Genomic DNA, 18,428 nt, shown 5'->3' on the forward strand with positions numbered 1-18,428 from the left:
AAGAGAGTTGTGCTTTCCATTACATTGATCTTAGTCAGTAGACTCCAATGTGTGATTGAGTTGCATACTGCTAATAAATTAACAAACATTACATCTGTTCTCACCTACATTTTAGTCTTTCATCTGGGTGCTAATATTTAATGTTAAGCTAATACAAGAGTTGCTTTCCCTCACTTTGGCTTGTTTTGGATTATTTTCTTTAATACATTTACCAATGACCAATCTGTTAAAAAAAAAAATACACACATACTGATGATCTATATAACATATCCAGGAAAATACATTTATTTCTAGCAAGAAAAATATTACATATGCAATGACTCAACTCTTAGATTCTGAAAACTAACTTTTTGGCAATATAATCAGATAGTGGTTGGCAGCTTTTATTGGTGCCCAAAAAAAGTCACATGTAAGACAGGCCTGTAATAAAAGTTCGTTGGCTATTCCCCTAAACCTATTCATACAGTGAGGTAATATTGGTTCAAACAAATAAGAAAAAGATAGGGATGCCTGGGTGGCTCGGTGGTGGAGTATCTGCCTTCGGCTCAGGGCGTGATCCTGGAGTGCTGGGATTGAGCCCCACATCAGGATCCCTGCATGGAGCCTGTGTCTCTGCCTCTCTCTGTGTCTCTCATGAATAAATAAATAAAATCTTTAAAAAATTTTTAAAAGATAAATGGTAAATTCTTATGCCATGAGATTAACTTCCGAATGTAGACTGCTTCTTATGTAGGCTGGCTGGGTCTAAAGACACCAACGGGGTCTTGCAGGACAAGACAAGAGGATTCTTGGCTTTGCATATGATGAAAATCAAACTCAAGCTAAGAGGAATTGAGAGCAGATTTTATTGAAGATGTAGAGAGACTGCAGATAAAGAGAATCTGGAAGACTTGGAAAGGAGAAGAGAGAAAATCTCATCTTTGCTTGGGGCTTGGGGTTTTTATTGAGGATTGTGATCTGGTGTACATGCCCTTTCAGGCATCCAAGAACTGGACAAAACAAGAACAAGTGCTCAGGTGTCTCCTGCTAAATCACTTATGCACTGGAACCAAGGGCCTTGGCATCAAGGTGTTTGGAGTGAGTGGTCTTAGAAAACATGCATGACAACTTCAACTGGTCAGACATACGTTAAGGCAATGTGTAAGGTGGCGGTTCAGGTCCTAGGAAGAAGAGAGGCAGCAAAAAAAGCAACTCTTCCAGGGGGCCCTTCAGTTTCCCCATCTCAGTTCCAAGTACTAAATTAACCTGATAACTTTGAGAATTACTGATGTTTCAATGCTAAAGTATACATACTCAATACACAGACAATCCTCACCTGGCAGGAATATAGTTCCTGCCTAATAGTTGAAGGATAACAGGAAAGCCTATAGCTAGACTCAAAAGGTAATCAGGGCAGAAGCACTGCAAAAGGACACTGCATTGGTCAGGATTCTCCAGAAAAACTAAATCAAGAGAAGCATGAGATATATTATAAGGGATAGGCTCACATGATTATGGTGTCTAAGAAGTCCCACCATTTGCAGTCCACAAATTGGAGACCCAGGAAAACCAGTGGTATAAGTTTTGACATAAGTCTACAGGCCTGAGAACCAGGAGTGTTGATGGTGTGAGTCTCAGTCCAAGGGCAGGAGAAGACTGATGTTTTGGCTCTAACAGGCAGAGAGAATATTCGCCCTTCTTCCATCATTTTGTTCTACTCAGGCCCTCAGCAGATTGGATGATGCCCACCCACCGTTAGGGATGGCAATCTGCTTTACTCAGTCCTCCAATTCAAATGCTAATCTCTTCCAGACACACCCAGAATCAATATTTAACCAGATAGCTGGGCAGACGATGGCCCAGTCAAATTGACACACAAAATTAACCATCACAGGTGCTGATCTGATTTGAAGTCCTGGCTGTGACACCATATATGACCTTGAGCCCAGTTTTCTTCATCTGGAAGACGAAAACAATAACACCTCATCCCCAAGATGATGGCGAGAGTAAAGGGAAATAAAATAGATGTAAACATGCCTTGAAATTTTGAAAGTAGTCTAGAAATATAAGGTAGTCTTATTTCTGTTTCCTGTTAGCGCCACACTGTAAGCTACTAAGATATAGTAAGAGGCTTAGAAAGTAGAAATTTAAGACAAATCCTTCGTCAAGTGATTTCACTGGAGGAAACAATATAAATAAGCTTAACAAGTCATTGTAAGCTTTTGGATATAATGGTAGGTAAAATATTAGCAAAGGTATAAAATGAAAACCTTTGCCAAAGAAGCTGTGCTAAAACTGACACACCGCCTATGAGAGCCATTTGACGGGAATGCATATAGAGAGGCCAACTCAGCACCGCCGGCGCTGTTATGCAAGCAAACTGTCTCAAAAACTAAAATAATCAATTGGAGTTACCATCTCAACACCAGCACCTGTGAAGGTAGCGGAGTGCTGGTCCTGGAGCACCTACATGTTTGGCACATCTCTGTGAGTACCCAGTTAGACAAAGAAAGTATTGCAAAAATAGGAGAAGCAATGGCATATGTCAGTGATAGAAACAAATGTCTAGAGAGAAAGAAAGAATTAGTGATGGAAGTGAGCACACAGAACAGCTCCTACTTTAAAAGCTGTGTGGACTTTAGGCTTCCCAGAAGTCCCAGACCTGTCACTTTGCTAGCTACTATCACTCCTTACACCAAAGCTGTCAGGTTTGAATAATAGAAAACCTTCTGTTGCTTCCTCTGGATACTGAGTTCACAGAGAGGGAGGCAATTTAACTATCCCACCACAGTCCTGGTTCTTTCTTCTCTGACAGATCCAACTTCTACTGAGAGTGATCTTCCAGTGATAAGAAATGAGAATTGGAAAAAAAAAAAAAAAAGATTGTCACAGCTTTAAATTCTTTAAACTAAGTCTGGGAAAAAGTTAAATAAGGTAAATGACATAATTTGAGTAAAAAGTGATTTCCCCCAAACCATAATTTTCTCCCAAGCTTTCTGGTGGTTCAGACTCTGCAATGTCTTGAGCTCAAGCATGTGCTCTTCTTCAGTTACCCTTGCTGCCTTTACCTGTATAATTTATTAATTGCCAAATCTCATTATTTACAGGCACACACTACATACAGTAGCATCTCTTGTCTCTTCCTTTTTAGCCCCTCTGTTAATACTCTAGTTTGTTTTCACATTATGAAATCACTGGAAGAATGCTCCCACTCGACTCCCCCCTCATGTGTTTCTTTCACTCTCATCTATGCAACACTACCAGTGTAGCTCTCCTGTTCTCACCGCTTTCCAACTGAAAATCCTTCAGGGGATCTCCTCTGCCTTAAAAATTAAGTTTAAATATCCCACACGAAAATAAATAAATAAATAAATAAATAAATAAATAAATAAATAAATATCCCACACGAAGGAGTAAGTTGGAAAATACCAAGTGCTGGGGAGATCATGAAACAACAAGATTCTGCTGGTGTATTGCCAGAACTATTTTGGAAAGTTGATTCTCAGAATCTTCTAGAGTGAAACACATGGTTATCCTAAAACTCCCAAATTCCACTTAAATGGGCACTTTGATAAGTAAACAGTGGTGTATTCCTACACTGGAGTACTTACAAAGCAATGAAAATTAATGAACTATACATTCATTCAATAGCATGTATAAATTTCATAACAATATTGAATGAAGTTAGACACAAAATAATTCATGCTATCTAATGACATTATGTAGAATCAAAAACAGGTGGAGTGCCGGGGTGGCTCAGTCAGTTAAGCACCTGACTCTTGATTTCGATTCAGGTTATGATCTGGGGGTCGTGAGATTGAGCCCCAGTGCAGGGAGTCTGCTTGAGATTCTCTCTCTCCCTCCCCTCACCCCTGCATTCTCTCTCTCTTTCACACACACACACACAAAAGTAAATCTTAAAAAAAAAAAAAAAGAAGAATTCAAAAACAGCACTAATACACAGTGTTAGAAGTCAGTGTAGTTTCTTTTAGGGAGAAAGAAAGACGTCATGGTGTTTCTTTCCCTTCATTCCCCCACTCGTCATGTCTTCATCCACTCCCCTCCCATTTTGTATTTTCTTCCTTTGTCTTCTTACTTATCAGAGGTCAATACTGACATAGAGCCAACAAGATGGGGTGTAGGGAAGGAATTTATTTTAAGAAACTGGCTCATGTGGTTATGGATGCTAACAAGTCCCAAGATCTACAGTTGGCAAACTAGAGACCCAGGAGAGCTGACTGTATAGTCCCAGCCCAAAAGCTGACAGGCTCATGATTCAATAAGAGCAAAATTCGTAACTGATGTAGAAATTGATATGAGAAGTAGGGTATTAGGAGTGACAAATCCTAGAATGAAGAAGTGAGGGCAGCCCTGGTGATGCAGCGGTTTAGCGCCACCTGCAGCCCAGGGTGTGATTCTGGAGACCCCGGATCGAGTCCCGGGGTCCCTGCATGGAGCCTGCTTCTCTCTCTGCCTGTGTCTCTGCCTCTCTTTCGCTCTCTCTGAATAAATAAATAAATAAATCTTAAAAAAAAAAAAAAAGAATGAAGAAGTGATTGTCTCCAGGTAGGTAGATGGTGGTAAACTGAGAATCCCTCATGGACACAGCAATAGGATCATGGATGTGTGTGTAACCCAACCCAAGCTATTGACATGTAAGGAGATAGAGCTGGGGCTTCTAGGGAAAAGTTTGGAGTCTTCAAATAGATTTGATAGTTTAAAAATATAATATGTGAAGCCACAAAAAGAAAGCCCAGCTGAGATGAAAATAGCCGAAGGGAAACATAGTCAAGAGACTTCTCCTGGTAATAATTTTTGAGCCTTAAGAAAAAGTCTATCAGTCTGAGTCCAATCAGGAGATAGAAACTATGCAGAAACATAAACATAATAATATAAAGGACTATTAAACTGTGATAAGAGCGAGACTATAAAATATAAGGAAATTGGGATCCCTGGGTGGCGCAGCGGTTTGGCGCCTGCCTTTGGCCCAGGGCGCGATCCTGGAGACCCAGGATCGAATCCCACATCGGGCTCCCGGTGCATGGAGCCTGCTTCTCCCTCCGCCTGTGTCTCTGCCTCTCTCTCTCTCTGTGACTATCATAAAAAAAATAAATAAATAAAAAAATAAGGAAATTTTATATGGCACCCTAGGGCTGAGGAAGACTACCATAGGAAGGACAAACTTGGAAGGAGACCCCCCTCACCAGTGCTGGTGTTCAGACCTCCTCAGAGAAGGTACAGTTAGTTTAGCTCCACCATTGCATAGCCCAGAAATTAAATTGGTTTCCCAGACCTGAGCTGCTCTGCAATTTCTGGGCAATCGAGAAGCAGCCCTATGGAGTGCAGGTGGGCAGCAGGCAGTCAGCAAGCTGTAGAGGGTAGATACCTTCTGGATGCAAAGCTTTCAGAGGGAGCAGAAGCTGGCTCGGTGGGGACCCTCTAGGACCCTCTTTGTGCAGGGACCTGTAAAGGGAAATGGGGCACTGGTACAGACATTGGGTGCTAATCTATATCCAGTGTCCAGCACAGTGGTAGCTGCCAGCCTGGAAGGTGGCCAGAGGACCACGTTCTGAGGCACACCTTCACCAGATGTCCACATACCCACACTACTGGCCCATCAAGCAGCAGCTACACAAGGCACGAGAGCCTTTTTCTTCTCTGAGGTCTATGCAGTGCCCTCAACTGAGAATGCTTAACATAAAAGTCTCACTTTAAAGGAGAAACATTAAAGGGGATTGTCTGTTACTATAGAATATATATCCAAGGGTGAATTTGTAGCCTAGAGGCAATAAACTGATAAATGGCACACAAGCTGTAAGTACCAGTCATGAGAACCAAAAAATTCCCTCTGGTTTTAGACATTTTCTGTGGGATTTTCTAAATGCTGCAACTAAAAAATCGCTGTTAGAGGACCCAGCCCTCATATCATCTGTAGCTAAACAGCGTTTATCATTGAGTATGGCATCTTTCCTGCCAGCCTCTCTCCCACATTTCCCATCTGAAATCTTTCTGTCTGGGTCTCATTTTGTTGTTGTTGCTGTTGTTGTTGTTGTTGTTAGAATCCAAAGAGCCAATGTTTTAGTTCAAGTCCAAAGTCAGGAAAAGACTGATGTCCCACTGCAGTAGTCAGGTAGGAGGCGCTCCTACTTATTCATGGAAGGTCATCCCTTTTTTCTTCATTTGGGCCTTCAACTCATTGGATAAGACTCACCCCCTTTAAGGAGAGCTATCTGCTCTACTCAAGCTACTGACTGAAATGTTAGTCTCATCCAAAAATATCCTCAGAGATACACTCAGAATAACATTTGACCAAATACCCAAGCACCCCATGGCCCACTCAGATTGACACATAAAGTAAACCATCACAATTGTCATGCCAGTTTTTTTTATACCCTTATTTCTAGCAAAAAATACTCTATTGATCCTTGAGAGAATTTATAATCCTTTCTTTTCAAATATATAATTTGTATAGGATTGAACACCTTCCCCTAAAACTCTAAGGATCTTAAAACTAGCTAGATATTCTGTTTGACTACAGTGCTTGGTAGAGAGGTGCACAAATAGCACAAACTAAAGGGGATAATGATAATAGTAACTAACAAAACAAATACTACTGTTTTTAACCATCACAATAACCCACTGGAACATATGCTCCTGGAGAAGAGAAATTTTGACTTTCAACTGGAATTACTAGAGACATGATGAATTGGAATTGCCTTATCTATTATGTTCACAAGTAAAGTCAGCCTGAGAATAGAAGCAACCCGGAGGGGGCTCTTGATGATTGGAGCTCTAAATTATGCTGCATGTGAGTCAAGGCTCACCTGTGGAGTTTTCAGTTACAAGTTGGGAGATTTCTTACTTTGATTTAAGCTAGTTTGAGTTGGATTTAGGTCACTTGCAATAGCAAAAACTCCTGGCCATTCTAGAATTCTCCATTGAGAACAAAACATGGGCCAAGAAGGAGTGACTTATTTTCAGTAAGAAAAAAAGAAATTTAATTAAGCAACCATAATAGTCATAGACTAGGTAAGAAGACAATTGCTTTTGGTGTTTAAAAAAAAAAAAAGGAAATAGAACTCTCAGGGAGTGGAATTAAGGAAGTGAAAAAATTAGTCAGTAGACTTGGTGATTAAAGCAATTACTTTATGGAGTAGATTCCCAAGGAATTTATAAACGTCCCCAATTAGACAATATTGCCCCTCTAAAAAGTTTGGTTTTTAAGATTTACACTAATTTATCTCTCTTTCTTTAAACATCAGTGATTTTTTCTAACTTCCTCAGTAGTCTTGTCTATATAATGGTAAAGTTGTTTATTTCTCTTTGTTTATAAGTGTTTCCTAGTCCTAGGATTTTATAACCACAAGTTTATTATGAAAAAGTTTTCTTTACTTCAAATCCTTTCTCTGCTATTTGGAAAAAGTATCTAGGGGAAAATTCATGTAAGAAGAGTAAATTCAATTTAACAGAAAAACATGAAACATTGTTGATGAAGTGCTGTGTGTGTGTGTGTTTGGCCCAAAGGAAGCATCGGACTGGCTCTGGGAGTGGGAGGCAGAGTGAAAAGATGCAGTATCTCTTCCTTTGCCAGCCTATGTTGGATAAATGGATCATTTTATTGTCAGGCTGGTTGAGGCTGAATGTCAACAGTACACAGGAAGGTCCCCAAGGTATGCAGTACATAGGATGCTATTGTAGCTTCTCTTGCTTGATGCCATTAAATGAGCTCACATTCCATAAGATAAAAGTCAGATGAATTGAAGGCCGTTAAGTACCAAGTTTTATAGCAGTAGTTTAAGTTCAAACTCCTTGTGAGTTTATGTGTGTTTCTATGGAAAGACTGCATCTTAAAACAACCCTCTAACAGATGAAATTTCCACAGAAAACGAACAAAATTCACCTGTGAATTGCTGTGCTAATTAGTGGAGTTTTATTTTATTTTTTTTTTCAATAACAGTAACACAACCGTCATTTAGAATGCATGAACACTCTGAGCCCTCACAATGCAGGGTACTTTTACATTGAAATATCAGAGATACATTCCGTGTTCATGTAGAAAATTCTGGCTATGTTATGTATAAGAAACATTCATTATTTGTTCCAGAGAAATATATTGATTATCTACTATGTGCTAGGAAACCATGACTCCTGTCTTCTTAAATCTGTCTAGCATATGAGAAATCTGTGATTGCCTTGTGTTAAATGGACATCACACTTCAAGAGAGATGTAATAATTTTTATATGGTATAATATAGTATAGTATATAATTTTTATAGATTTTATCAGTAATCGTAATATTCAATTTATTTAACAATTGGTACAACATAGGCTCCAACAAACCAAAATAAAAATAGAATAACACTGATTTTTCTAAGAAATCTGTGGATACAGAATCTCAGCCATTATGTCTACTTGTATGTGTGGGTTTGCAAGTTCCACCGTGCCAGGGGCAGGACTTTAAAATGGAACCTGTCCCTCACCTCTCACAATAAGTAAAATGAGGGCTAAAAAGAGATCATAATATTGGCAATTAGAAATTGATCACCAATAAGTTTATTTTCTGCACGTGTATCATGTGTCAGAAACTGCATGACATTGGATCAAGACTTAAATTGCCGGCTGCTAAGAAGTAAGTGTGAAATAAGAGAATCAGCAGGGGGTACACTGAGAGATTACTGATTGAGGGAGTAGCGAGGCTGAAGAAAATGTTGATAAGGTGAGGAAGACTTTTCCATGTTTCAGGCTGAGAAGAAAGGTGTGGGAAGAGACAGATCGAAAAATCACATAAGAAAGGACATAATTGTTGGAGCAAGAACTTGCAAGGGGTGGAAGGCTTGGGGTATGAGCATAGGTGAAGGACAGAAGGAATCATGACTGTGGAAGGAAGGGCGATAAAAGTGGATGAAAACTGTGAACCAATTCAGACAGAGGTGTAGGAGAAGTAAAGTAAGTCCCGGGCAGATGACAGGAATTGGGATGGAAAGGAAGGGGATGATCCAGGAGAAAGAATAAGTGAACTTCAAAGAGGCGCTGTGAAGCAAGTTTTTCACAGCTATTTCCTCTGTGAAATAGTCAGGGTAATCCACTAAGGGGAAAAGGTGCAGCATTAAGTGCAAAACTTAAAAAGACCAGCAAAGCAATGACCAGCATGGGGAATGGGCAAGGGTACGTGAAGATTTGCTAGAGGATATTAAGAGCCCAACAGAGGTTGGAAATCATAAATGTATAAGGCAGACAATCAACATGGTTATGTGATTTGCTCCAGTATTATCCAATGCCTGTGTTAGGATCAGAACAAACAGAGGGTTAGGTTATTCTAGAATGGAGGCTTAGGATAATGGAATGAAAAAAAGGTCATGAGAGTGTTGGGCTGGTGAGAGAGAGATTTAAGTGAATACCATGTGTTGTAGGTTGGATTGAATAAGGAAAGAAAGTCAAAGGCTTATTGATCAAGAACATACAAAGCCAGCAAAGTAGAAGAATCAATGAGAGTAAAGAGCAGCCGCTCCCCTACAGAAAACCTCTTTAAGGCTATTCTGCAGCCTTTATCTGGAAGATGAAGTTCAATTTACTTCTTATAACAAGGCTTTCCATAATCTTACTTGCCTAGCAAGTACGTTTCTCATTCCTCCCCACAAATGCCCACAGGCATTCCACATGTCCTGGCAACCGAATGACTATGTTGCTTCCTGCCTTCACGTCACTCTTGTTTTCCCTGAAGAGCTGCTCTTCTAAATCCCCATTCATCTGAAAGACTTCCAAATTTCTCAAGCCTTTGAGACCCATCCCAGGCGTCTCATCCTTCTTAAAGTCTCCTGCAGTAATTTGTCTGAATAATAATAATAATAATAATAATAATAACTGCTGAACTTTTATCCCATACCTGTAACACTCATGCCATTACTCCCACAAATAATGCCTGGCCCTTGACAATTAAATGCTATAAAATTGGCACTGTGCCAATTCCGGTGTAACCGAAGGAAGGAAGGAAGTTCAGATTACTGTGCCCCAAATCTATCATGTGGAGAGAAAGGCCACCAGGAGGGAAAGTTGGCACACAGCACCTATACCCAGACATATGAGTAAAACCTTCTTGGCTCTTCCTACCTATCCGCTGAATGTAGGTGGAGCCTAGTCAATCCATAGAACCATGAGAAATAATAAATCACTGATAATTCAAGCCTCTACATTTAGGGGTTTAGTTATGCAATTATAGGCAAATAGTATGTCTCCCATTCCCAACTCAAGTGCAACTGCTCAACCTTTCTATCATATCACGCTACTGTTCCTAGAATATACCTTTATCATTTTACTTATTATACTGAGATTGCAAAAAATGCTTATACATCTGCTCCTTCCTATTAAGTGAAATTCTTGAGATTAAGGACAATGCCTCAGTGCTAAGATCTACAGATACAGATACAGATATAGATATAGTTATAGATGGAGATAGATACATATATGTAAATACATATATATTCAGATATATATACACACACATATATATATATCTCCTGAATCCTAGCATACAACATATGATAAATACTCAATAAGTGAGGTGAACTAACTTGAGTCCGAATTGAGTTAGCAGAAAGAAGACAGGACGACGTTATGCTCGGTCATTGGAATTTCATGGTCAAGTATTTTACAAGCAGGGAAGTTCCTGGAACAACAGGGAAACATGTTGGAGGTGAAGCTGGATCAAGCACAGTCTAGAAATTGAGGTGAGAATGGGCACACCCATCATCATCAAAGATGTGGACTCATGGTCTAGTACAATGATGGGAATCCGTGTGGAGCAGAAGATGGTGACCCTGAATGGGAAGAGATTATGAACTCCAGAAAAGAAGAGCCTAAGAGTGACAGTTTTTCACAGTTGTAAGAATGCTCTTAATAGTGAACAATGAAGATGATGGTCCAACCTTCTGCCCAACATATGCTCAAGGGAGAAAACTAAGTTTCTACTTCACAGACCTGTGTGGAAGTTTTATTATGCTGGTTTCCCTTTAAGCCATTTGAATCCTCCTTCTCAGTCTCCTTCCCTGGACTTTTTTTGTTCCACTGCCACTATAAGCTTTTTCTGCTCAATTCTCTTCCCTATGTCTATTCTTTGGGCCATCAAGTCACTCTTATGGCTTCAGCCATCACTCATGCATTGATATCCCCTAAATCTGAACTTTCTGACTCCACATCTTTCATGAGTTTTAGGACTGTTATTTCCAATCCTTTTAGGAATATTTCCACTGTATGGTCTTTCAAACTCAAGATGCTGAAGGTCAGACTGATTACCTTCTGTTCAAAACCTCAAAAAAAAAGATGTGTTTGTTTTTTTTTTTTTAGAGAGAGAGAGAGAGAGCATGAGAGCATACATGTGGCAAGGAGGCAGAGGGAGACAGACAGAGAGAATCTCAAGCAGCCTCCCCACTGAACATCAAGCCAGACATGGGGCTCAATCTCAGGACCTTGAGATCATGACCTGAGCTGAAATCAAGAGTCAGACGCTTAACCAACTGAGCCACCTAGTGCCCCAAAACATTTTTTTTATATTTCCCAGCCCAGGAAATGGGTGTCACTGTCCACTCAGTACAGAAAGAAATAGCACAGTGATTAAGAGCTTGGTTCTCGGTTCTCGAATTAGTCGAACAGAATGTGTTCAGATCTGGTTTCCACAAGTTACTACCTATGTGGTAAGGTAACCTTGTCAAATTCCTTAACTTTTCAAAACTTTGGTTTTTCTCATCTGTTATAATCTTCAAAAGCTTGTGAAGAAGATTACATAAGTGTGTTCCAAGCCTTGAAACGAATCATGCCAACTAGACCTCCTGAGGCCATCCACTTTTCCCTTTCCTTTAGCACCTGTCTCTCCCAAGCAACTGACCACTGAGTGCAGTTTCTAAAACACATTTTAATACACCTTCATCCATTGTCACTTCCATTGTCCAAGTTTAACACCAAAAGCATACTTCAACATGTCTATCACTAGTCAACAGCTTTTCAAAAATATAAGTCAGATGATATCCTTGTCTTCACTTTTACATTTTTTTTCAATTGTGCCCTATTTCCTACAAAAGTAATGCCAGACTCTTTATAATCTGATATTTGCAGTCTTTCCTTGAATTAACTTTCCAAGTCTGACTCTGTATCACTTCTCACCATTCCATACATTTCACACACTCTCCAAACATACTCTTCTGCCTTCATATCTATTTCCTCTCCTAGATCCTCCGCCCCCACTTCTCCTTTGAGAATTCCTGCTCCAGCTCAAATGTGATTTCCTGTTGTTGCCTTCAAAAAACCCCCAAGTGACATAGATTGCTTCCACACCATTTTCCCCACACGATTACACACAAACCTGTCTTAGCCTTTATCCTACCACTGCAGAGTTATTAACTTATTTGTCTACTTTCCCAGCTATCCTCTGAGTTCCTCCTCAGAGGCAGAAAGAGTGAAATATTTATCCTTGCATTACCAATCTCTAACATAATTCCTGGAAGATACCAGTTATGTGAGATGCTTAATAAATAAATATCTGTTGAGATGCCATGATACTGTACATAGAAAACCCAAAAGACTCCACCCCAAGATTGCTAGAATTCATACAGCAATTCAGCAGTTTGGCAGGATACAAAATCAATGCCCAGAAGTAAGTGGCATTTCTATACACTAACAATGAGACTGAAGAAAGAGAAATTAAGGAGTCAATCCCATTTATAATTGCACCCAAAAGCATCAGATACCTAGGAATAAGCCTAACCAAAGAGGTAAAGGATCTATACCCTAAAAACTATAGAACACTTCTGAAAGAAATTGAGGAAGACACAAAGAGATGGAAAAATATTCCATGCTTATGGATTGGAAGAATTAATATTGTGAAAATTTCAATGTTACCCAGGGCAATTTATAGATTTTAATGCAATCCCTATCAAAATACCATGGACTTTCTTCAGAGAGTTGGAACAAATCATCTTAAGGTTTGTGTGGAATCAGAAAAGGGGAATCAGCCAGGGGAATTTTAAAAAAGAAAACCACAGCTGGGGGCAAAACAATGCCGGATTTCAGGTTGTACTACAAAGTCGTGGTCATCAAGACAGTGTGGTACCGGCACAAAAACAGACACATAGATCAACGGAACAGAATAGAGAACCCAGAAGTGGACCCTCAACTTTATGGTCAACTAATATTCGACAAAGGAGGAAAGACTATCCACTGGAAGAAAGTCTCTTCAATAAATGGTGCTGGGAAAATTGGACATCCACATGCAGAAGAATGAAACTGGACCACTCTCTTGCACCATACACAAAGATAAACTCAAAATGGATGAAAGATCTAAATGTGAGACAAGATTCCATCAAAATCCTAGAGGAGAACACAGGCAACACCCTTTTTGAACTCGGCCACAGTAACTTCTTGCAAGATACATCCACGAAGGCAAAAGAAACAAAAGCAAAAATGAACTATTGGGACTTCATCAAGATAAGAAGCTTTTGCACAGAAAAGGATACAGTCAACAAAACTCAAAGACAACCTACAGGATGGGAGAGGATATTTGCAAATGACCTATCAGATAAAGGGCTAGTTTCCAAAATCTATAAAGAACTTATTAAACTCAGCAAAGAAACAAACCATCCAATCATGAAATGGGCAAAAGACATGAAGAGAAATCTCACAGAAGAAGACATAGACATGGCCAACACGCACATGAGAAAATGCTCCGCATCACTTGCCATCAGGGCAATACAAATCAAAACCACAATGAGATCCCACCTCACACCAGTGAGAATGGGGAAAATTAACAAGGCAGGAAACAACAAATGTTGGAGAGGATGCGGAGAAAAGGGAACCCTCCTGCACTGTTGGTGGGAATGTGAACTGGTGCAGCCACTCTGGAAAACTGTGTGGAGGTTCCTCAAAGAGTTAAAAATAGATCTGCCCTATGACCCAGCAATTGCCCTGCTGGGGATTTACCCCAAAGATACAGATGCAATGAAACGCCGGGACACCTGCACCCCAGTGTTTCTAGCAGCAATGTCCACAATAGCCAAACTGTGGAAGGAGCCTCGGTGTCCATCGAAAGATGATGGATAGAGAAGCTGTGGTCTATGCACACCATGGAATATTCCTCAGCCATTAGAAACGACAAATACCCAAATACCCACCATTTGCTTCGACATGGATGGAACTGGAGGGTATTATGCTGAGTGAAATAAGTCAATCGGAAAAGGACAAACATATGGTCTCATTCATTTGGGGAATATAAAAATTAGTGAAAGGGAATAAAGGGAAAGGAGAGAAAATGAGTGAAAATATCAGTGAGGGAGACAGAACATGAGAGACACCTAACTCTAGGAAATGAACAAGGGAAAGTGGAAGGGGAAGGTGGGTGGGGTGTTGGGGTGACTGGGTGATGAGCACTGGGTGTTATGCTACATGTTGGCAAACTGAACTCCAATAAAAATAAAAATAATAAAAATTAAAATAAATAAATAAATATCTGTTGAGAGAATGAGTGAATGTATGAAGAAACTATGTTCATGTCATTCACAACCTGAATGGTGCTTGCTATATCTTATTTGAATTATTAATTAAATTCAATCAATATTCAAAATTCAAATATATTATTTATATATATGTATATATATATACACACACACACGTATACACATATATCTATAAAGTCTTTAAAAGTAGGCATTAATTTGAAATAGATAATCTTGCAGTCTCTCTCCCAACTCCAAAATCCTATGATCCTATTGTAAGCTAAACTAATGCTTTTCTCTAGGCATGTAGGATTAGAATTTTGTCTGGGACAGACAAATTTGTAGAATAGTATCTAGTCGGTTGTTTAGGGTATATTTGCAATTAATTCTATCATATTAACTTTAATAAGTCATATTTTGTGAAGTTTATACTTTTCAATTAAGCAAAATTGAATTACGCTGCAATTATGTGCAGTTAATTTTTCAAACTGGTCACATGGTGACAAAAGTGGGTTTTTTTCCCTAAAACCTTGTCAGCTTGAGTGACATGTGAGTACCCAGCACTAAGCATCTGTTAGGGAAATCTTATTACTCTGTGTCTGTCACTAGAAAATTAGAACAAACGTTGCAAGACCTACACACTTAAAATGTTATGATGTGTTTTTAAAACTGCTTTCCGCAGAAGGCCCTTTATTTTATTAGCAAATTATAAGCAAACAAGTCTTGTTTAATGGCTTTCAAAGGATAAGCACATTTCATGTCAAAATTGTATCACTCTCAACTGCTTACTTGTGTGAGAAATCTGTCAAGCCCTGGTGCCCAAGAAAACAGGGCACCATGGCAGCAGCCTTCTTGCTGAAGGATATAATGTATGCTCAATTAAACCAACAGAGCATGTGTAATGGTCTGATTCCATTGTAGGAAGAACTGTCAGCTTTCTGTTCTGGGATCAGAATGTTTTTAATGCCTGGACTCTTGGTGAATTCCATGTGACAAGTGATGTAATCTTCAGCTTGTAACTCAGGGAAAGTTGGGTTCTTTTTTTCTCCATGCAAAAAAACTTGGAAACTTTAACTTCTCTTCCTAATATTCTCTGTCCCTGCTCCCTTTGCACACCTCTCTTAATTTGTTAAGTGCTTTCACAATTAAAGAACTGTGCATGAAATGCTAAAATTACAGCCAGTTTTTCTTAAGAATCAGTTGTTGGCTTTAGTGTTATTTTACTTGAGAGTAATTCCCAAGTGCATTATTGCTTCAAATACACACACACACACACACACACACACACACACACACATAATCTGTATGTGCCTCGAAATGAATAAGATGCCAATAAAATGTGGTGTAAAAATCCCAGAACACCCCAATGTCCCTTTCATATTCTGTGCTATTTGACAAGTTTATAACAATTCTGTTTCTCTAAGCCAACAGAGATCACACGCAGAACTTTTCCCAAGAAAGATGACAATATATAAAACATAAGATAGATATATTTTTCTACATATTCTTTAAAAAGATGACTTTTAAACGTGACAAAATGATATTGGGTGTTACTAAACTGCCATCTACTGTACTTGCTCACCCAGTACACAATATCATCATTTATAGGCTCGCCTTTTTCAGATGAATACATGATTTCTTTTTTCCAGCTGTTTCTTGACATTTTTTCCCTTATTCTAGCCATGTGTACTCCTAAAGACCAAGAAAAAAAATTGTTTCAACTAATTATACTCCTACCAAAGCCTTTCACATCATTTAAGGCTTAGATTGATTATTCACAGTGCCATGAAGACGTGTCAGTTTGAGACAAGAAGAGGTTTAGAGAGGTTTACACTTTGCAGAGTGCCACCTGTCTCCAAAGGGCACATTCATTAAAAAGCTCCAGGTGCAAGTTGTGGGAGCAAGACAGCATAATGAAGTCCTTTGCCTTCTCGTGCACCTTTTGATTAATAACATTCTCCTTCAGTTCTAGCAGATTGTGCACCATGTTCACTGCAAGACACTTGAAATACCAGCCTACTTCTCTATCCTCTGAATAGAGTAAATCGCCATTTACCCGTGACCTGAATCAAACTAATACATAAAAATGGGTATTCCTGGCACAATCTTCTTTAATAAGAAAGAACAGCCAATAAGCCAAAAGAACGGCCTGCATACTCATTTAATAAACAACATTTAGTATGTGTCACTGATCAAATTTTACCTAATCCTATCTGTCCTACAACCATACGCTTGATATTTATACTGACAACCTTAACGCATGGTAAAATTCTGAGTTGTCTCCTGAATCATAAAAATGGGAAAGAAAACTGGCATTTACGAAATATCTAGTATTTACCAGACATTTTCACTGGAATGATCACAATTTACCCACATTCCAGTCTGGTCAGGTAGGTATCTTTATACTCATTTTTACCACTGAAAGTGGCTGAGGCTCAGAGCAATTATAAGAGCTAACATTTATTGCCTGCTTACTATTTTTCTGGCATTGTGTTTATTACTTTAGAGGCACTGCCTCAATTAGTCTTCGGGACTACATCACCAAGCAGATACTATCATTACTCCTCTTTTATTAGCGGGGACTCAGAGAAGTTAAATAACTTGCCCAAGATCACACGAGTAACAGGTAGTAGAGCTGAGACCTGAACCCAGGCAGGCTGGTTTCAGTGTCTGTACTGTTAACCCCCACACTATACTACTTGAGGGTATATGAGTGTGTTTTAATGTGAAATGAGTTACCCTATTGCTTTGTTTTTGAAAACTGGTAATGCAGGTTTGGTACACATGGTAACTTTCAATTAATCTAACTATACCCTAGTCATAGCTATTAATACTTGCTCTGTATTGTGCATTTACTGTCAAGCATTTTAGAGGCATGATCTTATTTGAATTGTGCACACAGGTATGATTTTATACCCATTTTCCTGTGATAAAAGTGAGGCCCGGAGCGCAATAAGAATAATCACAGCAAACACATGGCACTTACTGTGCGCTAGATTCTCTTTTGCCAAAGAGCTTTAAACGTAGCATTCGCTTAATATCGACAATGACAGTGTGACATCTTTTGATACAGCACTTTGACCATGGTTACAGAGCTAGCACAGCAGAGCAGAAATCCTAGTTTCGAAAGCCTGTGATTTTAACCACGGCTCTCAACCGCGCAGCAATTTAAAGTAGTCATTCCTTGCTCACTGCAAATGTTAGCAACAAGCCTTAACTAGGATAGCATTCATCACAATCTAACAGTTTGCTGCATACCAAGCAATATAATTATGCACATTTGGTAGAGAGTAAGAAGGAATCAAGCCTGTGCAATTTCACATCGGTCAGGCTCGTGTAGAGCTGCAATGATGGCAAAGGCAAAAAACGCTTCTCTTTGTTCTACAAATATTAAGCACTAACCGTGTTCTAGGTGCTGAGGTTGAAGAAATAAATACGGTTTATCTCCTCCCTGTGAGGAATCAGGGATGGAGAAAGCACAGAGGTAAGGACAACATAAAGGGACAACTTCTAAAATGGAGCTCTGCTTCCCGAGCCAAAGACAAAGCTGCAAAACTGTCTTACTTGGTCACACAGCCGCAAAAGAGGTTCACGGGGTACAGCTGGCAAAATAAAAAGGCAGAAAGGCATATATCTCTGCACTGCTTAGGATAAAATGGTTTAAAACACTGTTGTAATAGTCGTAATCTTAATCTTTCTTGATGTTTGTGAACCAGAGGCGGAAGTTCTGAATGGCTTTATGATGTGTGTTTTCTTGGTTTCTCATCTGATTTTTATCCCTGAGCACTACTCTCTCCTGGATGGTGGCTTGTCTGCTCCTGAGCTCTGAGGTCTTCCTCTTAGTCTGGTCTATACCGAATTTCAGCTATGGCATTAGCCAGAATTCTCGGTGGCGAGGGGCAGCAGCCCAGCATAATGTAGCTTAAGCAAAAAGAGAACGTGTGCTGACTCGGCCCATGGAGGAAGTCCGGG

At 39.5% G+C, this 18,428-nt stretch overlaps 1 long non-coding RNA gene across 2 annotated transcripts in view; it reads right to left on the bottom strand.

Moving 5' to 3' along the window:
• LOC112934603 (uncharacterized) overlaps positions 1-18,428 on the bottom strand; it is a 76,426-nt gene that overhangs the window by 46,415 nt on the left and 11,583 nt on the right. The gene's annotated exons all lie outside the window — the stretch shown is intronic.

The sequence above is a fragment of the Vulpes vulpes genome, chromosome 3 (genome assembly GCF_048418805.1).
Source record: "Vulpes vulpes isolate BD-2025 chromosome 3, VulVul3, whole genome shotgun sequence".
Lineage (NCBI taxonomy): Eukaryota > Metazoa > Chordata > Mammalia > Carnivora > Canidae > Vulpes > Vulpes vulpes.